Source organism: Zingiber officinale, chromosome 6A (genome assembly GCF_018446385.1).
Source record: "Zingiber officinale cultivar Zhangliang chromosome 6A, Zo_v1.1, whole genome shotgun sequence".
NCBI lineage: Eukaryota > Viridiplantae > Streptophyta > Magnoliopsida > Zingiberales > Zingiberaceae > Zingiber > Zingiber officinale.
The window spans coordinates 9,974,977-9,997,445 of record NC_055997.1 but is presented as its reverse complement, the minus strand read 5'-3'; the positions used below and the strand labels follow the sequence as shown (position 1 = coordinate 9,997,445).

At 41.0% G+C, this 22,469-nt stretch overlaps 1 pseudogene; it reads left to right on the top strand.

Moving 5' to 3' along the window:
* Window positions 1–16,195: 16,195 nt before the first annotated feature.
* LOC121994600 lies at window positions 16,196–18,572 on the top strand (annotated as a pseudogene).
* Window positions 18,573–22,469: the final 3,897 nt, after the last annotated feature.

Genomic DNA, 22,469 nt, shown 5'->3' with positions numbered 1-22,469 from the left:
AACGTCAGGCTGAATGGGAACTGATATATCTGACAGAACATGTGCCGGATCGGATACGTATCTCCTCAGCATAGATACATGGAATACATCGTGAATGCCAGCTAGAGATGGTGGCAGCGCCAAACGGTAAGCTACTGCTCCAATCCTCTCCAAGATCTGGAATGGCCCAATATATCGGGGAGCTAGCTTACCTCGGAGACCAAATCTCTTCACCCCTTTCGTGGGTGAAACTCTCAAAAACACATGATCACCAATAGAGAACTCCAGGGGTCTCCGTCACAGATCAACATAACTCTTCTGACGGTCCTGAGCCTCAGACATCCTCCGTCTAATAGTACGAACCAACTCTGCCTCCTGCTGAGCTCTCTGAGGTCCTAACAGCTGGGCCTCCCCAACCTCCTCCCAGAGGATGGGTGTCCGACACGGTCTACCATACAAAGCCTCAAATGGTGCCATCTGGATAGCCGAATGATAGCTGTTGTTGTAGGCGAACTCCACTAATGACAGGTGGTCCTCCCAGCTGCCTCCGAAGTCCATAACACAAGACCTCAGCAAATCCTCCAAAGTCTGAATAGTCCGCTCTGACTGTCCATCTGTCTGCGAATGGAATGCTGTACTGAAACGGAGCTACGTACCTAAAGCCTGCTGCAGACTCTGCCAGAATCGGGACGTGAACCGTGAGTCTCTATCAGATATAATGCTCAGCGGAACTCCATACAATCTGATAATCTCTCGACAGTATAACTCTGCTAATCGATCCAGAGAATCAGTCTTCCGGATCGCTATAAAATGTGCGGATTTGGTTAATCGGTCAACGATTACCCAAATCGCATCATGACCTCGTTGAGTCCTAGGCAATCCAACCACAAAATCCATAGTAATATGCTCCCACTTCCACTCTGGAATAGGGATCCTCTGAAGTAAACCAGCAGGTCTCTGGTGCTCAACCTTCACCTGCTGACAGACAAGACATCTAGCAAAAAAATCTGCGATGTCTTTCTTCATGCCGTTCTACCAATAGGAACGCCTCAAATCATGATACATACGGGTCCCACCTGGGTGGATAGCAAATCTAGAACGACGAGCCTCCTGAAGTAACTCCTCCATGACCGGGTGAGACTGATGTACACATAATCTGCCTCGGAAATAAATAATCCCCTCATCATCTCGCGTAAACTCAGTCTGCTGTCCGGAAGCTATCTGGCTGCCAATGAACTGTAAATGCTGATCTCCGGCCTGAGCCTCTCGAATTCTCATCTTGATCGACGACTGAGCAACCATGGTAACAAGCATACCCTGCTCTGTCCGTCCCTGCTCCTCAAGGCCCAACTCGGAGAATCCCTGAATCAAGTCCGTGACTAAAACTCGGTGACAAGCTAAAGTCCCTCTGGACTTCCTGCTAAGTGCATCAGCAACCACATTAGCTTTACCCGGATGGTAGCTAATAGTACAATCATAGTCCTTCAGGAACTCCATCCATCTCCTCTGTCGGAGATTGAGTTCCTTTTATGTGAAAATATATTTGAGACTCTTAGTAGCTGCTGCAGTGGGAGCTGTCCTCTGCTGATGATGCGAAGATTAGGCTTTCGGCCCTCCTCGCTGAGTCCCAGACTGACCAATTGGTCCTCCCGACACAAAAACTCCGGAAGCTACATGCTGGGCCTTCAGCGAACAGCCTCGGCTGATGTGCCTAGGTAGTTTGCAATAATAGTAAACTGACTGTCCCAGAGTACATGCAGAGGTGATGTGATCTCGGGATCCGCAACGGGTGCAGTGTGAGTCATCAGTGGGGTTGTTTCCGGTTCTGCTGAGAAGACCGGGAACGTCCTGAGGAAGACCTTCCTGATTTCTGGGATCGGCCAGCTGACCCAAAAGTACCCTGACCCGTCTGAGTGTGACTGCTCTGCTGCTGTCCAGTAGTTTGTGGCTGCTGGCTCTGTCCGGAAGTCCGATCAGTCTGCTTCCTCTTCTTATCTGCATTCACTCTCCGATGAGTAGACTCAATCATGAGAGCTCTATCTAGTGTCTCGGTGTATGATGAAGTACCAAAACCAGAAATCTTCAACTGAAGATGCCCGTCTAGTCCCTGGACAAACTGAAGCATACGAGATCTGTCATCAACAACTAACTTAGGACAGAATCTGGCCAACCAATTAAATTCAGCATTATACTCCATCACTGAGCGGTTATTCTGCCACAGACTAAGAAAATCCTGCCGAAGAGTCATCTGATATGCTCGGGGAAAATACTGACTCTCGAATGCCTCCCTAAATCTCGTCCAGGTAATATGCTGATCGCTTATAATGGAGCACTGTGTGTCCCACCAGATCTCTGCCCCATCTCGCAGGTGGTAAGCAGCCAGCCTTCTCCCACTCGGAGCAGGCCATGTAAAAGAATGTCCGCTCCATAGTCTCAATCCAGGACTGAGCTATGCTCGGATCAGTCTCCCCGCGGAATAATGTGAATCGGCTCTTCGCCGACTCTGCTAAGGCTGGGATCTTTGCACGTGCTGTAACTATATCAGTGGGAATCGCTGCAGCACTGGGCAGAACCACTGGGACTGCTCCTATGGGTAGTACTGATGGTGGAACTATTGAGTAGACATATGTAGGGGCCACTGAAGGTACGGTGGGTGGTACCGGGTAAGAAACAGCCGGTGCTGCCGGTACTGGTGCCGAATATGTAGTAATCGGCACATGTGTCTGCGGTGCCGAGTACGCGGTAGCAGGCACAGCTAGAGAGGGTGTCGGGTACTCTGCGGGTACAGCTAATGGGGGAGGTGCTGAATATGCCGACGGTGGTACCACTAGTGGTACAGTCGAGGTAGGTACCTCTGAAGTCAGAACTATCGGGGTCTGATATGCAGACGTACCCACAATGACCTGAGGAGTCTGCCCCTGACGGACATGCTCAACCCTAGCAGACCTCTCTGAAGACTCTGTCTCAGGAGAATCTATCGGCCTCTTACGTGGTCGCCCACGTCTCGGTACCGGAACACGTGTAGGTGTCATATCTGTAAACAAAATGTTACCCAGATATCACTACAGGTATAAAAACTATAAAGTTACCGAATTTACCTATTTACCGTCTGGAGATATCCTGTCGCTGCTTAGCCCCCAAATAGAACCAATAGATCCTCGTCAAAATACCTCGGAATTCTGAAACGAGTAAGTCGACGAAAATCCGTACAATCCGAAAATATCCAGATAAGCTCGCAAAACTCGTAAGAACTAGTATCAGAACCGCTCTGATACCAAATAAATTGGTATCATATAAACTCACAAATCCATAACGCAAAAGCAGGTATCGTAAACCTGCTCTAATACCAAATACATTGGTATCAGATAAATCTCGAAAATCCAAAACAAAGAACAAGTATCATGTACCTTGCTCTGATACCAAATAAATTGCCACGCCTCAGGTAGTCCCTGCCAGAAGAAATTTCGGCAGCATCTCCCCTGTACGGGTGACAATATGAATCCAGAATACATATATCTATACATCGACCACACACGGCCGGAACAATACCAAATAAGAAACAAACCACGCAGTTTATATCAACATTTCGACACAGTTCAACATAAAATCAATCCACGCAGTTTAATAGGGAAATGACGATAAAGAATCCTCGAAGATATATGTAAACATCCTACTCCACTACAATAAAGAAAACAAATCCACGAAGTAATGAGCAAATCCACAGCGGAAAACAAAAGTAGCAAACCCGAATGTTCAATGTCCATAATACAAGTATATAAGATGCAAAAGCAAAATATAATCTGACAAAGAAAATCCTCGCGATAATGGGGCTAGCGACTGGAATATCTCCCGACGGCCTCAACCTGAAAAATAGTAACAACGGGGTGAGTTCAAAGAACTCAGCAGGTAATCCAATAGATATGTACAGTAACATATAACTACCAGTAATATCCTAAGGTACAGTCTCCTAAACCATAGAACCTATAGTACAATCTCCTAACAATATAACAAGTATGCATAGCTGAATAAACTGTAATGAGTAACAAGAAGCATGTAATACAGTTTACAGCAAGAATAATAAGAAATGCATAACTGAAATAAACTATACTCACCTGCGAGGCTTGTGCAACTGACTGTGAACATAAACAAATAAACATAGTCAGAGCAAAAGCATGTATCTTGTATGCATGTCAATCATATGCAACCACCAAAATGCATCATCACAAGGAATGCAATCTGTGCATATGATGCAAATGACATGCCCTGGTCACCCCTGACGCCAGTCTGCCATCTCACACGCAATGGTGAGACCGAGTGGGTAGGGCCGTGACACCGTGCACTCTGCCATCACTACTCCTGATGAGTGACTGAGTGGACGGGATGCTGTCGGAGTACACCTATCCTCCTACCTCAAACATAGTGAGGGAGCGCAATGCTCTCATCTCCCGGTACGCGATGACGGGGAGGGATCCCTGTCCTGCTACCACGCTGCGTAACACTAACCCATGAGTGTACCAGCGGAGCCCTCGACAGAGCAACCTACCATACACACCCTGAGTGTTGTGCCAATACCCATGCAGTGGACACGTTGTGTGCAGGCCCTCATGTAGCCGGCCGACGAGCTCAACAATAATGGAGTCGTCAATCGCCCAGCATGCAATCATGCGGTATGGTGCATGCGACTACAGAATGTCATACCTAAACATATCCTCCTCCATATGCGTAGGTGCCAAAAAGGTAAACGCATATATATAACAGAGATATAAACAACATGAATCCAACAATATATAACAAGTATCTCCAACAACTAATCATGGGTAGATAAGCACTATAAGTAACCATAACCACGAACACATATACACATGGCAAGAGATAAAAGTAAACCAGACTAATGTAAAGCATCTAATAGTAGAAGCATGTGATAGGTACCAACTAAGCTAAGACCAAGGAAGAGATAAATCTACCATCTACTACTAGTAATTATATATAAACTACACATATCATAAGACAATATCAAAAAGTTAAGTCAAAGGGTACCCGCCTCAAATAGAAGGTACAGTCAATCCAAATCCGAAGTCGAGACGCCCGTCTTGAATCAGAGTCCTGTGTCAAACAAACAGTTTTATTTAGCTAAATCAAATGAATAGCTAAATAAAATCCCTAAAACTAAATTAGGGCAAAACCCTAATCAAACAATCACAACCTACATAATTAAATCTAACGGACAATTAGGGTTAGTTACCTAATCCCTAATCACCAATTAGATTAGATATCTAACGGTTGACTAGGATTAATAACCTTAACCCTAATCATTCCATTAGATTAATTCTAAACTAAATAAATCTACACACAATCAACAACTAATTACAACATGTATCAACTAATGATATACTAACCATCTAGTAATCCATAACATCTCCAATTCAACACATACCTAATTCATCAACAATATAAATCAATTACCCTACACCTTACCTCAAATTCAAACCTCTGTTCTTGATCCAAAGCCACTGATGATGCTGGTTTGAATGCTGCCGGCAAGATCAACCCAAGATCTACATCCCTAAGACAGTGTCTCTTAGCTCACAGCCATGCTTGTTAATCCTCAGCACTCAACCTTGTTGAGATCTCGAGCACACCTCACTGATCAAACCAGAACCTCACTGTTGGATTCACCTCTCGATCAGAACAAGCAGAACAAACCTCCCTCCTTCTCTTCAATCCCGTAACCCTAATCAACAGCAAGGCAGAGGAGATCCAAGATCAAACAAGAAGGATTAACCAGAATAAAGCCCCAATCCGTGAATCAACAAGAATCTAACAAATGAATTAAAGGAAGGAAGTGTTTCGGTTGCTTACCCTCGAAACCCTAGGGCATCTTCAAGCCGGCGATTGGATGGCAAAGGATCGACCTAGGGCATCGAATCGGGGAAGAAAGGATCGGTAGAACCGGGAGGAAAGCTCGAGGAAAACTTGAGAATAGTAGATCAGGATTATCCGAGCCTCCTGGTTCGATCTCCGGCAACGAGCTCCTCTGGCGATGTCGACAATCGCCACAGATCCGTCCGCGAGAGAGACAAAGAGAATCGGTCGCTAGGGCAGAGAGAATCGGCCGCTAGTAGCCAAGGGAACCTAACATTGGTGAGGCTCCGGAGAAGAAGACCCCTGTCGGCGGTGACCTTGTGGCGATCGGCGGCGACGGCGAGAGGAACCAAGAGAGATCGGAGTCGGAGGAAGAAGAAAAGATTCGAGTTTTCACAAGGAGAGGAGAAGAGCACGGGTTCGGCGTTTGGGGAGGAAACAGGAAATAAAAGAAAAGAAATTATATTTAAAAACATTTCCTCACTTAAACGGGCATCCCAAACAGGCTTTATCCGAACCCGAAATTGATCCCCTCAAAACCCGTCTTACGAGCTCCGAAAAATTCCCAGAAAATTTCTAAAAATTCCGGAAAAATTCTATAAGGCTATTTCCCCAATAACCCTATTTATTAAATTTTCTGATATCTTACAGCTACCTTGTTGGATGGAAGAGCTATCAACATATATTCTCCATGTTGCTTCTAGCTCGTCATTCTAGATTTCTGTGATAAAATCAGCCAAGGCCTGAGCTTTTATCGTCGTTCGGGACTCGTATTAGATGTCAAATTCACTTAGTTCAGTTGTCCACTTGATTAGCTGATTGCATGTTTTTGGGTTGAGGAGAACTCTTTCCAAGGTACTGTTGGTCATCACGATGATCGGATGGGAGAGGAAGAATGGGCGGAGTTTCCGAGCGGCTAGTACCAAAGCATAAGCTAACTTTTTCAGACCAGTGTAACGGGATTTGACGCCTTTAAATATATGACTTAAAAAGTACACGGGCTATTGTTCTTGCCCATTTTTCTTAACTAATGCCGAACCGATTGCATTCTTGGTGGACGACAGATAAATCCAGAGTGGCTCTCCTACACTCGGCTGAGACAATATAGGCAAGGAGTTGAGATACTCTTTGAGCTCTTCGAATGCTCGATCGTACTCCGCATCCCACTGGAATTTTGTCACCCGATGTAGCACCCTAAACAACGGTAGCCTCCGATCGGATGATTTAGATATGAATCTGGACAAAGAGGTTATACGCCTGGTCACCCGCTGAGCTTCCTTCAAGTTGCATGGAGGTGGCATGTCTTATAGAGCCTTGACTTTGCTCGGATTCACCTCAATCCCCCGCTCGGTGATGATGTAACCCAGGAACCGACTACTCTTAGTGTTGAACAGGAACTTGTTTGGGTTCAACTTTATTCCATAAGCCTTCAAAGTTTGGCAGGTCTCCTTGATGTCTGTACAAAGATCAATGGCTCTTAGAGATTTTATTAGTATATCGTCGACATCTACCTCAATGTTTCGCTCGATCTGCCTTTGAAACACCTTGTTCATGAGCCTTTGGTAGGTGGCGCTGGCGTTTTTTAGTCCGAACGACATGATGTTGTAGCAGAATGTTCCATTGGCTGTGATAAAGCTGACCTTTTCTTGATATTCTCGGGCGAGCGGCACTTGATGATAACCTTGATATGCGTCAAGCATGCAGATCAGCTCGCAGGCTGCCGTAGTGTCCACCATCTGGTCTATCTGAGGGAGTAGATAGAAATCCTTCGGGCACGCTTTATTCAGGTCGCGGAAGTCTATGCAGACCCTCCATTTGTTGTTTGGCTTGGGGACCAACACAATGTTAGCAAGCTAGCTCGGAAATTGTACCTCCCTTATGTGACCGGCTTCCAGCAATTTCTCTATCTCTGCTCGGATGACCAAATTTTGCTCTGCGCTGAAGTCCCTTTTCTTTTGTTTTATTGACCGAGTGTCTGGTCGGACATGGAGCTCATGCTGAGCCACACTTGGCGAAATTCCAGAAAGTTCATGTGTCGACCAAGCGAACACATCGTGGTTCTATTTAAGGCAAGCTACTAGCTTCGTCTTTTTCTCGTCCTCTAGATCGGCAGCGATGAAGGTAGTTGCTTCCAGGTGGTCAGGGTGGATCTGAACTTCTTCTTTCTCTTCGTTGACCAGTGTGGGGGGGGGGGGTTTCAGTGATGACATTCACCTCCAAGCGAGGTGCCTTCCGGGCGTCTCTTGCTTTCGTTTTGACCATCTCAACGTAAAACGCCGAGTGGCCAACTAATCTCCTTTGACCTCACCCACTTTGTCCCCTCTTAGGAACTTGATCTTCTGGCAGAAGGTGGACACCACCACTCGAAACTCATTGAGTGTCAGTTGGCCCAAAATGATATTGTAGGCCAAGGGTGCATCTACCACTATGAAATTCGTGGTCCTTATTCGCTTCAAAGGTTCTTCTCCGAGTGAGATGACCTATTTGATCTGGCTGATTAGCAACACTTCGCTGCCTGTGAAGCCATAGAGCAGAGTCGACATTGGCAGTAGTTCATTCTGATCAATTTGCAATTGCTCGAAAACCTTCCTGTATATAATATTTACCGACCTCCCTGTATTAATAAAAGTGCGATGGACGATATAATTGGCAATTACCACTCGGATGATTAATGCATCATCATGGGGGACCTTCACTCCCTCCAAATCCTTAGGCTCGAAGCTAATCTCGGGTCCCTCAGCTTTCTCCTTGCTACAGCCAATAGCGTGGATCTCAAGTCGTCGCGCATGCATCTTTCTAGCTTGGTTAGAATCTCCGTCGGTTGGTCCACCAACGATCATTCCTATCCCCCCCCCCCCCCCCCCCCCCAGCGACGTTACTCGGTCAGTCTGGTCCGTTCGGTGGAGGCTTGGGCAGGGATTCGGTCCTTTATGGTTGGTGGTGGCATGACCCGATCGTCCTTTCCTCCCTCCTTCGTTCCATAGATCGGCTTCGGTGACGTCGGTCTGGAAGTGGCGATCGCCAATGGTATTCGTGTTGAAAAGAGTTCATCTAGTCTAATAGAGGAAAGATCCTTGGATACCTTGTAAGCGTCTACCATTGATGCCCACAATGTATTCCTTAGAAAAGCATTCAGTGCGTACCTTATGACATCACGGTTCTCCTCTTTCTATTCGATCGCGTGGAGTCTATTTAGAATATCTTGTATGCAAGCATGTAGCTAGCTCACTAACTCACCTTCCTATATTTTTATATTATATAATTTATTTAATATTAAATCTCATTTGCTTACCTTCATGTTGGAAGTGCCCTCGTACAACTCGATCAATTTTTCCTACAACTCTTTTGCACTGTTGAAGGGGTCGATCCGGTTCAATTCTTCTTTTGTCAGGCCGCATTGTAGGGCTCGAGTCGCCTTGGCATCAGCCTCAATTTTCTTCATTAGACTCGCATCCCAGTTTACACATGATACTAGTTTGCCAGCACCATCGAGTGGAAGCGTGAGGTCAGTTTGGATGATTATCCATATTTCTACCTCGATCTTCAGACAGTACTCCATTCAGCCCTTCCAATAGCTGAAGTCTTCTCCGGAGAATAGAGGTGGACGTGTAGTGTTGTAGCCCTCTTGGTGGGCCATTAAAAAAGAATCTCGTACAAAAAAAAATAATAACAAATGTTCCAAGACTTGGTCATAGATTAGTAGTGCAAAAGAAAAATAAAAATAGAAATTAAAAAAATATTATTACGAATTTTGGTAAATGTGATATTTTGCTAATACTGACCAATGGTGAAAAGATGAAAATGAATTTTTCAAAAATAATTTTGGAGGGAAAAAAATGAAAAAACGATATATAATTTTATTTTTCAAAGAAGAACCCCCTACTTGATTGGTGGCTTCACTAAATCAGAGCGACCCAGCTCTGATATCAATTGTAGGATTGTTGACGTGCTAGAGGGGGGGGGGGTGAATAGCACTCGTGACTTTTTCACTTGTTTCAGAAAACTCAAAGTAACACAGCGGAATAAAGAACAAGACAAAGGCAATGCTAACACAATTTCTTTTACTTGGTTCGGAGCCTGTGACAATTCCTACTTCAAGGCTCATGATCATTGATCACTTTCGGTGGACAATTACTAATAGTTCGAAAATCTTTTACAAGTAAGTAATTACAAGTACTGAAAAAATAAAGTATACCGACAATAAGGAATTAGGAATTTGTTCGTCGGTTGTCGGAGCAGCGTTGAAGAGAGTAGTAGTTGTTCGTTCTTGATCTCGAAAATTATGTTGTTGAAGCAATTGGTCGAGCCCTCCTTAAATAGCCAAGATAGGCTTGATCCAGATCCACTGATCTCGAGATCAAGTTTGACTTATCGTTGATTGATCAACCGATCCCTGGCTCGATCGACCGATCCTGCCTGAATCGGTCCATCTTCCCATCCAGATTCAGCTTCGGATGAGTCCTTGTTTGGTCGATCGAACCCACTATTCAGTCGACCAATCCCGTTATCCTCGCTGGCTTATCTGGTCTTATCCGATCAATCCATCCCGATCATGGTCACTGTATATCCACTGTTCGGTCGACCGAACCCCAGGTTCGATCGACCAATCCTTCGGTCGAACCCATTCTTCTGGTTGGAAATCTATCTGCTTGCTTAGAGGTTTGGTCGACTAATCCCCGGTTCGGTCGATCGATTAAGGCCAAAACTAACCCTACACAATTGTTAGTTTCTTGCAAAATAGATTTAGATAGAATATCAATTAATATGTAAATAAATAACTTGACAGCCTTCAGACTGTCCGATTTTGACTTTGGATTTCTTCCGGAAACCCTAGGTGGAATCGACGCTTACTGTTCCCTCATCACGGAACTTGTCCTCACCTACTCCTCTTAGGAGAAGTTACATGTTGTCACACCGATCCTCCATACTAACTGGACTTTTCGCCTAGGGTTACCACCCCTAGGACCTAGGGTTACCTTCCCCTAGGGTTTTCCATAACCTAGGGTTACCACCCCCTAGGATCTAAGGTTACCTCCCCCTAAGGTTTTACATAACCTAGGGTTACCACTCCTTAGGACCTAGGGTTATTTCCCCCTAGGATTTTCTACCTGCCTAACCGCAGCTAGGACTTTCCATCACCTAGGGTTACCTCCCCCTAGGACCTAGGGTTACCTCCCCTTGAGGGTTTCCACCTGCCTAACCGTGGCTAGGACTTTTGCCTAAGATAACTTAGGACTTTCCTGCAAGCTCAATCAATCTTGTTAGATCACAAGACAACTTAACTTTGGACCCTTTGACATAATCAAAACCCAGGTTCGATCGTCTGATGCTTCTTGTACCAACACTTCTAAGTTGTGGTGAGTCACCTAGACATTATTAGAGTAATCACGCCTTCAAAATTTTTCAAATAGTCCTATCCACTAAATTTAATATAAAACTTTGGTCTAACCAGTTAGGATTAGTAAGAGGTAGCTTCAGTTAGTTCCACTAAGCCAAATACACCAGGTTGAAGCCAGATCTTCCTAGACATGCATAGGCAGAGTTTCCCTAACCTACTATCATCCAAAACTTCACCAGTACCGTTTATCAAGTTAAACTTTTGTCCCTATTTATCTTAGTCCTAATTACCCAACTAGGTAAATTATTATTTTTGGAGGTGCCAACTAGTTTAGAGCCTCCTCCTGAATTATTGGACTTAGAGTTTATGTTTTAGGTTTGTGTCGATTTACTTTATAGTTATAGTAGGCTTAGTTATAGTTTGAATTTACATTGATTTTGTTCTTGTTTAGTTTGGGTTTAATTGATTTTAGGTTTGAATTTATTTTTGAGGTTTAGAGTGGTTTATTTGGATTTATATAGTGAATTTTATCTTTTGGTATATAGTATTGATTGAATCTTACGCGTGGTTATGCACTCTTTCGGATCTCAAGCTTTAGTTAATTTTGAATTTTGTATTATCGTTAAGAATGATTTGTATTTTATATTGGATTTGTATCTGAGTCTGGATTTATTGTACATCACTCTTTGGAACCAAGCATCATGTTTAGGTACTTGGTTCTCGAGGTAAATTTTTCCAACTGCCCTTTAAGCTCGTTGATGTGATTTTTTAGGATAGAGTTTTCTTCCTCAAGTTTTACAACTTGAGTTGAATCTTTGTCTTGAACTTGGCTAGTCACCGAGTTCATGTTCAATTATTCCTTAAGGATGTTATTTTCCTTTAGGAGTTGTTTAACGTGTTCCTCGATTTTAATTAATCTTTTATTCAAGCAAGCAATTACTTTAAATAAATTTATTTGATAAAAGAATTTACCTTGGGCCGGTATGACTCAGATGAAGATTTGTAGCTTGACTTGTATTCAGACTCGTCTTCTTCGTCCCAATCGCCTCTGGTTGCCATCAGTGCGAGGTAGCTTTCTTGCTTCAATTCGTCTTCTCTCCACCTTTTAGAGACTCGTCCCAAGTCGCTTTTAGTGCTTTCTTTTACTTTATCTTCTTGCCTTGGTCTTTGTTCGAGCATTCGTGTTTGAAGTACCCTTTCTTGTTGCAGCGGTAGCATGTGATGTTTGCTTTTGTGTTGTTGGATGCAGATTTGGACATCTTCTTCATGTCGCGTTTGGTGAAGCTTTTCTTGTGTCGAGTGAACATCTTCCTTACCATGTTCACTAGTTTCTCTTCTTCGTCTGACTCTGATTCGGATTCAGTCTCAACTTCAGGTTTAGTTCCCTTTGATGTACTTGTAAGAAAAAAAATTCCTTTCTCGGCCTTTGGGCCATTAGTTTATTTATGCAACTTTAATTCATAAAATAATTCATCTAGTTTTAATTTAGAAAGGTTCCTCAAAACCTTATAGGCATTTATGATCAATGCCCATAGTGCGTTTCGGAGGAACAAGTTAAGAACATACCTTATTATGCCCCAGTTTTTGATCTGGTGTCCGATTAGGTGAAGGTCATTGAGGATATCCTTGATTCGAGTGTGGAGTTGATTCGCAGTCTCACCATCCTGCATTTTAATATTAAATAATGAATTAAGAAGTAGGTCACATTTCGTTACATTCGAATCAGGAGTTCCTTCATGTAGCTCGATGAGCTTGTCCCATAGCTCCTTTGCATTCTCGTGTGGGCCGACTCGATTGAGTTCTTATTTTGTGAGTTCACACTGGATCATATTCAATGCTTTGGAGTTGATCTGAGCTTTCTTTTTATCTTTTGGACTTCATCTTTCTAGATTGAGTGGTACTTTGGTTGCTTCATCTACAGGCGTCTGGTACCCTCATCGGATGGTGAACCATTGCTCGATGTCCATCTTTAAATAAACTTCCATCATTTTCTTCTAGTATGGAAAGTTATTTCATTTGAAGAGTGGAGGATGAGTGGTGTTGAATCCTTCAAGTTAGACCATTTAATTTGCTGAAAGAGGGAACTAAAAGAGCATACCAAGACTTGTTCTTGGATTAATAGTGTTTAAAAAAGGGAAAAAAATATGTCGACAACTTGAGTGATGTTGTGCCAATTTTGAGTAAAACTGAACGAGAAATAATTATCTAAGAAGGCAAATTTTACCAATTCAAATAGGATACGAGAAAGCAGAAATAAAAAAAATTGTTCCCGCGGCTTGATTGGTTGTTGCACCAATTCAAAACAGAACTTGTTCTGATACTAGTTGTTGGATCAAGACGCAAGTGAAAGGAGGAGTGAATCATGTGGTTTTTAAAAATCTTGTCTTTTTTGTTTTAAAAACAGGAGTACGCAGCGGAAAAAGAAACAAACAGAATGAAACAGACATGAACACAAGGATTTTACTTAGTTCAGAGTCTTCGGTGACTCCTACGGTATGACTCAGGTCCTATGGACATATCAATGGGTAATTCATTAAATACCTCTTTTGGAACTGCTGGAAGAGGGGATCGAGTACAAAAAGAGTCGGAGAAGTGTAACATACTACACTTCCTATTTGTAGAAATTAATTACAATAATTAATTTCATTACCAAACACTGTTTGTAGTTGGTCGGATTGACCTTAGTGTTTGGGCGACTTCTCGGTGGCAGTCAGACGTAGTAGAGTTGTAACAGGGCAGCAACAACAAGTCAGAGTAGTCAGAAAATCTATTGGACGCATAAAAGTTCGTATGGAAGATGATACCAAGGCCTTGGGTGAAACACCCTTATAAAGAGTGTGGAAGGTATCTTCCATAGCCTTGAAGGCACCTCCAATGTGAGAAATCTGATCCCGAACAACTTGCTCTTTATCTGTGATGAAGTCTAAAATTTTATCAAATATCTCGATCTACCAAAATCGCGTATTTGATCTTCTCCAATCGAGAATTGCACATCCCGAACTCCCGGAATCGCTCATCCGGTCTTCTCCAATCGGGAATCACATATCCTGACCTTGACAAAATTCCACATGTAGACTTTAACCTGTCGAGAATTGAACATCCTGACTTGCTAGAATCACATATCCAATCTTCAACCAATCAGGAATTGAACATCATGATTGGGGTTATTCAACCCTGCACACTCGGTAACAAGGTTAAATTGCAACACGTCTAACTTTAACGTATTTATCATTCATCAAAACTCATGTTTTGACCATTAATGCTAACTGCACCAACAATTCAAATACCTTCGAACACTTCGACTTATATACAATCATCCCAGGTCCACACCTCCATGGAGATGTTTGCTCAAGATGTCAAAATATAAGTCTCTGTGATCAAGATGACTTGAATATCTCAATTTGAAAGAAATTTGCACTTGAGCTGCAATGAAATCTTCATTGATATATCTATATATATAGAGAACCATATATATGAAGTCTCATAGCATGTCACTCTCATAAACTAGTTACTATAACTAGCATCCACGTTTAACTCTCGACATCATAATATTTTCAGCTAGTGAGTAATAACTGCTTAATTAGACCAAGGAGTATAACCCGTGTTAATCTTACAAAATTGATGGTGTACAAATACATTAATTCATTGACTAAGGAATATTTCAATATATTTATAATTACATATGTAGAGATGTTCACTAGTTATGATCTAATCACAAGTTCTTTCATACTATGAATCGTATTATGGACATTAAGTAAATGAGTTTAAGATCTAATCATACACATAGGGAATGTGCACTCAAATCATAGATTTAATTTATCCAACAAATGATATAATCTATATCTAAGATGATTTCCTTAGGACACCTCTCAAATATAGTAGATGCTGGTCTTTTAGTACTGGTGTTTGTCATTCAAGACCAGCACCAAGGTGCTGGTCTTTCAAAACTAGCACTAATGTTGGTGATGGCCTTTCAACGCTGGTGTTGGTTATATAAGACCAACACCAGCGTTAGTGTTGGTCATTCAAGACCAGCACCTTGAAGACCAACACTAGTGCTAGTCATATGGTTTAAAGGGACCATTTATGATGACATTTTTTTGTCATTGACCAACCTTGTGAAGGAACAAGCCTGCAAAACACACATCTATAGAGTGACACAGGGGTAAGCCCCAGTGCTAGACATATGGTTCAAAGGGGTCATTCGAGATGACAATTTTTATCACCGACCAACCTTGCAAAGGAACAAGCCAATAGAATGCATATTTATGGAGTGGCATGGAGGCAACCCCGATGTCATGCCAGGCATATGGTTCAAATAGATCATTCAGGATGACATTTTTTTTATCAACAACCAACCTCACGAAGTAATTATCCCATAGACACACAACCTTGCAAAGCAATAAACCCATAGACACACATCTATCGAGTGGCAAGGGGGCAATCCCTGGTCCTATGCATATATTTCAAAGGGGCCATTTAGGATGACCTTTTTTTTATCATCGACCAACCTTGCGATGGAACAAGTAGACGGAACATACATCTATAGAGTGGCACGGGGGAACCCCCAGTGCCAAGCATATAGTTCAAAGGGGGCCATTTAGGATGACATTTTTTTCAACAATCAACTATGCAAAGTAATAAGTCGACAGACACACATCTATAGAGTAGCACGAGGGCAACCCCCGGTGCCAGGCAGATGGTCCAAAGGGGTCATTTGGGATGACATTATCATCGACTAACCTTGCAAAGGAACAAGCTGACCAATATAGTGTTGGCTGGTGCTGGTTTAAAACCCGTGTTGGTGCTGGTGTTTCAAAGCCAATGTTGGTGGTGGTCTTGAATGACCAGCACCATCTTGGTGCTGGTTATATGATTGATCCACTCATCTCAAATACTGACTGTTTCTTGGGATATTGTTATTACGAAGTAATAAGTTAGTTATTAGTTTTTTTATTATACTTATTAAGTTTAAGTAACTTATTAAGTTTAAGTAGGGGCTAGTCTTTTGATGTCATGCTCATTTTTGGTACTTAAAAAAGATAAATCTTGATCGAACCCATATTTTCCCAATGGATACAATTCGCTCATGGTAAACCTTCATATGAGTTCGATGTACTCTTATCTTCAATGAATGTCCCAACATTCAATGCATGCTAAAGATATGGTTACTGGATTGGTTGAATGCAGTTAATGAGAATAGTGTAGGATCAGTGCACATAAGAGGGGGGAGGGAGAGAGTAAATCACGTGTATTTTAAAAAATAATTATCTTTTAAAAGTTAAAAACAAAGTGCAGCAGAATTAAAAGTAAGAAGAAAAATCAAACACAAGGAGTTACTTGGTTCAGAGCCTTCAACGACTCCTACTCCAAGACTTACGATCCCTCGAATCATATAGATAACCAATCCACTATAAACCTCTTCCAGAATCGTCGAAAGAGTAAATCAAATATAGCAGTAAACTAAAGACAAGTGTAACAACATACACTTTCCTTTATGCAGTAATTAAAAAATTAATTGACAATTTTGTTACCTAACACATGAAGACTATCAGATCGAGCTTGGTGTTGGACTGCTTCTCAGTAATAGTAGGGCATAGCAATGTTGCAGCATAATAAGAGGATGAAATTGGAGCAGCCGAAAGCTTGAAAGATCACGTATAAAAGTTATAGTTCAGTTGTGTTGAATGCTTGGTTGAACCTTTTTTTATAGGTTGTTGAGGGCGCCTCTAATTCTCGTCCAAGGCGCCTCCAAGTGCAAAAGTTATCCCGTGAGCTTCGTACTCGATAAGCTTTGTAGCTTGCGACCTTTATCTACACGAGGGTGCCTTCCAGGCACTCCGAGGTGCCTTTGCTCCATGCTCCAAGGCGCCTCCAACCACATGGGAGGCACCTTGGCTCCTTTCTACGCAAATCTTCGGCCAAGGCACCTGAGGCACCTCCACTCGAACAGGAGGTGCCTCGGACCCAAGGCTTGAGGTACTTTTCACCCTGTAAAATATGTTAGTCCAAATAATAAACTATACCCTATAAAACAGAGTTAGCACAATAATAAAATAACATTATTAATTAGATCCTATCTATCCATGATCAAAATTTTATCATAGTCTCAGTTTAGGCATCCAAAATGGACTTAAACTGGATCAGCGCCTAAAGTCCCAATTGGAACTCGTTCTCACTGGATCACTCTCATCCAATGTTTACTTTCACTTACTTGACAAACATCTGGTCCTCTAAACCTATTTGAACTTTCTCTAGTTTTGTTTAGTGTCTTATCAATCTGATCTACTAAGACTTACCTACAATACTAAGTTAACACAATATATACAAAAAAGTAAGGCAAAACAGTGTTAGCAGCTTTTAAGATTCGCTGGTTCAGTTGACTGCGTGAAATCAACTGGAAACCAATCGGTCACACATTCTTAGAGTTTACTCCTCCAAGACTTTTCATTACCTAGGGTTGCCTCTCCTAAGGCTGCCTAGCTTTATTCACTAGGACTTATATTGCCTAACTTTACTCACCATGATTTCCACCACCTAGCTTAACTCACTAGCACTTTCATTGTCTAGCTTCACTACCAGGACTTTCACCACTTAGCTTCACTCACTAGGGCCTGGTTTCACTCACTAGGGCCTGATTTCACTCACCAAGACTTTTCCTTGCCTAACCTCTAGTTAGAACTAGTCACTCAGTAAACTTCTCACCTACCTAACTTCTAGTTAGGACTTAATCTTACCTAACCTTCAATTATGACTTTTCTTTACTAGTCATCTAGTCCTAACTGGACTTCTCTCTTCCAATTTGATCAACCCTTAACTACATTTGTATATTGTCAAACATCGAACCCCTAGAGGTCGATTGCACCAACAAATAGTAATTCACTCTTCTTAACAATAGACCCTGGAGACTTCTTGGTTCATCATGCTATTGCTCTAGGTTTGTATATAACTACATTGATTTTAGTAAAAGGTGCTTTAGATGCACATGGTTCCAAGTTAATGCCAGATAAAAAGGATTTTGATTATAGTTTTCCTTATGATGAGCCAGGGCATGGCAGTACTTATGATATTTCTACTTGGGATGCATTTTATTTGGTAGTTTTCTAGATATTAAATATTATTGGATGAGTTACTTTTTATTGGCATTAGAAACACATCATATCATGGCAGGGTAACATTTCAAAATTTAATAAATCTTCTACCTATTTGATGGTGTGATTAAGAGATTATCTATGGTTAAACTTTTCACAACTTATCAATGGATATAACCCTTTATGTATGAATAATTTATCTGTATGATTTGAATGTTCTTATTTAGACATCCTGTTTGGGCACTAGATTTATATTCTTAATTTCTTAGCGTGGATATTAGCAGGAATTGATTGAAATTTGAAACCAACACCAGCCAACACCACATTAGTGCTGGTCTTTCAACACTGGTGATGGTAATTCAAGACCAACACTCACGTTGGTGCTAGTTTTGAAAATCCACCACCTTGGTACTGGTCTTCAAGACTAGCACCAAGGTGCTAGTGTTTCTGGTCTTTAAAGACCAACACCAACATTGGTGCTGGTCTTTTTGTGCTAGTCTTTAAAAGACCAGCATCAGCATTGGTGTTGATCTTTAAAGTGTTAGAGTGTATACTAAAAGCCTAGCTTTTGGTATAAACATTTATCTAGAAATAAGAATCACATTGGTCAAATGTCTACATTTATGATAAATGTAGTTGCTCAATTAATTTATATTGTAGATAACATGGTGTGTGGTGTCACACACAGAAGATCATGTTATCGGTTCCTTATAAATTATAAACAGTAGCTCACGACTAAGATGGAAAGGAACAAATCATTGGAAGGTCGTAGTGTAATTAGGTGTTAGTTTATCTTAACTATATAATTACACTAGTACACTTAGAGTGTATTAAGTAAGACCATTTGAGGTCGTTCTTTTTATACTGACTTTATAAAGGAACAAAGACCTCAGTTATTATGGAAGTGTGTGCTCTTAATCCTAATATAATAACAAGCACATATATTTGATATTTATTTCTTTAATTTATCAATGGGTGAGATTTAGTTCAATGAATCAATAAGCCCGATAAGTTGGGAAATGATATCACTTATAGTGTGTGTTGTTGATTATAGAAGGAAACTGTGTCCTAGTGATACTAGGTTGATAATGTCCTCAAGAGGAGCTCATAAGGATTGTCATGTTAAACCCTGCAGGTGGACTTAGTTCGACATGATAATAAGGTTGAGTGGTACTACTCTTGGACTAAGAAATTAATTAAATGAGTTGTCAGTAACTCACTTAATTAGTGGGCATTCGATATCTTAAACACAGGGAGACTAACACACTCATAATAAGAAGGAGCCCAAAAATGTAATTTGGGATTGGTGCGGTAGTTCAATAATAATTCTCTAGTGGAATGAATTATTATTGATAAAATTAAGTTGTGTGTTCGGCGAACACGGGATGCTTAATTTTATCGGGAGACCAAAACCAATTCCTCCTCTCGGTCCCTATCGTAGCCTCTTATTTATAGAGTTCTATACCCACCTATACCCACCTTCTATACCCATTAAAGGGGGCCGGCCACGCTAGCTTGGGAACAAGCTAGGGCCTACCTAGGTATAAATTGAGCTAGTGGGGCCGGCCAAATTAAATTAAAAAGGGATTTTAATTTTAGTTTTTATTATGTGGAAGAAATAATTTATTAAAGAGAATTAAAATTAAAATATCTCTCTTGTAAAATATCTACAAAAGATTAAAGAAAGAGATTAAATCTCTTTCCTTATTTGTAGATTGGAGAGTTATTTTATTTTCTCTTTAAAAATTATCCACATGTTGATAAAATTAAAATTATAGAAATTTCCTTTTATCAACCATGAAGAGATTTTTAAAGAGAAATTTTATTTTTAAAATTTCCGGAAACAAATTAGGAAGTTTTAATTGTTGATTAAAACTTGTCCAATTTGCTCTCCAATGATGTGGCCGGCCATTGAACTTTAATTTGGAAAATTTGTTTTATTTTTCTAAATTAAATCATGTCAAGGAAATTGAGGAAATTTTATTGTAATTAAATTTCCTAATTTGCCTAGGCCAAGGAATATAAAAGAAGGGGTGAGGGTGCCTTCATGAGATACAACATCTATTATTCCTCTCCCTCTTTTGTTCCTTGGTGTGGCCGGCCATCATCTCCTTCTCTTCCTCTTGTGGTGGCCGAACCTCTCCCTCTCCCTTGGAGTTCTTGTGGTGGCCGGATACTACTTGGAGAAGAAGAAGAAGAAGGAGAGGAAGCTTGCATCTCTTAGAGCTTGGTTGGTGTTTTCTTCTTCCTTGGTGGAGCTTTCTTGTTTTGGCCGAACCTAGCTAGGAGGAGAAGAAGGTGCTTGGTGGTTTCTCATCTCGGAAGATCGTTGCCCACACAACGTCCGAGGTTAGAAGAGGAATACGGTAGAAGATCAAGAGGTTTTTCTACAAGGTATAACTAGTAATTTTTCTTTCCGCATCATGCTAGTTATTTATGGAAATAATACCAAATACAAGAGGCTTACGTTCTAGTATTTCGAATATGTTTTTCGAAGTTGTGTTCTTTTGTTTTCTTTCTTTTCCTTGTGATTTGATTGTTCTCTTTGGTTAACCTAAAGTTATTTTAGGAAATTAAATATTAGCTTTCTATTAAAGGTTTTGTCTAGTCGGTGGTGGTTGCTCCCATATCCAAGAAGGTCATGTGCCTCGCCACGTCAGTACTGGGAACCTTTTATGGAAATTAATATTTAATGGAATTAATAACTTAAGGAGACTTGGGTCGAACGTGTTAAGTTCCGCAGGAGATCCAAGTCAAAACCTAAAAGAACAAATAGATTAAGTTTTGGATCAAACGTGTTAAGTTCCGCAGGCGATCCAAAATTTAATTTAAAAGAACACATGGTAGCTAGGAAAAGGTTCAGACCTTTGTACAAAATTTTTGTACAGTGGAACCTCTAGGTTTTCCGAGTAGCAACCAACAATTGGTATCAGAGCTAGGGTTTTGCCTCTGTGTATTTTGTATTAGTTTAATTATGCACATGTCATACATAATTTAGGCAGGATAATAGTAGGATGTGCTAACTTTGTGGATGCAGGATCCAACTATTATGGCTTATAGTTTTATGTGTGTGATTGGACCCTTGGACATGTCAAGGGCATTTATATGTGTGTGCATGATTGTATTATAAAATACAGCAGGAGCTGTATTTAGTTTTATTAGGATTTTAGTTTTGATCTAGATACATGTACATTCCTTTTATGGAATATAGGATCAAAATTGTAAAATTCTATTTATGTCGCGGATCGAATCTTGCAAAGCGTGGAACCTTCTAAGGACCAGAGGCGCAGCGGAACAAGGAGCAAGATGGATGCGACAGCTAGACCCAGTGGCGGTGGCCAAATATGGCAGCAACTTGGGATGACAACACACGGAGGACAACTAGAGATAAATGCCATAATAGTTGAAAATTAGATTTTCTATTTATTGCTTTTATATTGTGCTGTGTGTGCATGTTAGTTTACAAGTTTAGTAGGCTAGCATAGTTAAAATTCCTCATTAATAAATAACTAAGTGGGAGAGGGATTTTTAAGTAAATCCCATGGTCTCCATTACTGGTTTGTAAGTGATGCAAACAAGCTTGCGCGTTGGCTCTGAGTGCCTTCCTCCATAACGGATGAGCTTGTTTGCTTCCATTTTTGGATGACTATAGGAAGTTAATTAAGAGCGTGTGATCTTCCCCAACGGAAGGGGCATAATCTTATTAATGGACTTAGTGTCAAGTAATGGTATACACTTAGATACATTTAATAGTATCCTCCCCATCGGAGTCACTGCTATTATTTGTGTGACCAAATGAAACCAACTATTAATTTGTCATAAAACTAGGTTGACAAGATAATAAAATTAAAGGGTTAAAACCCTCTTACAAATGATTGATTTTGTATACGTCCACACTAACGTGGCATACAAAATTAACGGTGTTTGAGATAATTTTATTTGTCATAAAGTTAGGTTGACAAGATAATAAAATTAAAGGGTTAAAACCCCTCTTACAAATGATTGATTTTGTATACGTCCACACTAACGTGGCATACAAAATTAACGGTGTTTGAGATAATTTTATTTGTCATAAAGTTACGTTGACAAGATAGTTAATGGGTAAAACCCTCCTCTTACAAATGTTGATTTTGTATACGTCCACACTAACATGGCATGCAAAATTCACGGTGTTTTGAGGTGTTGGTAAATTTAAATAG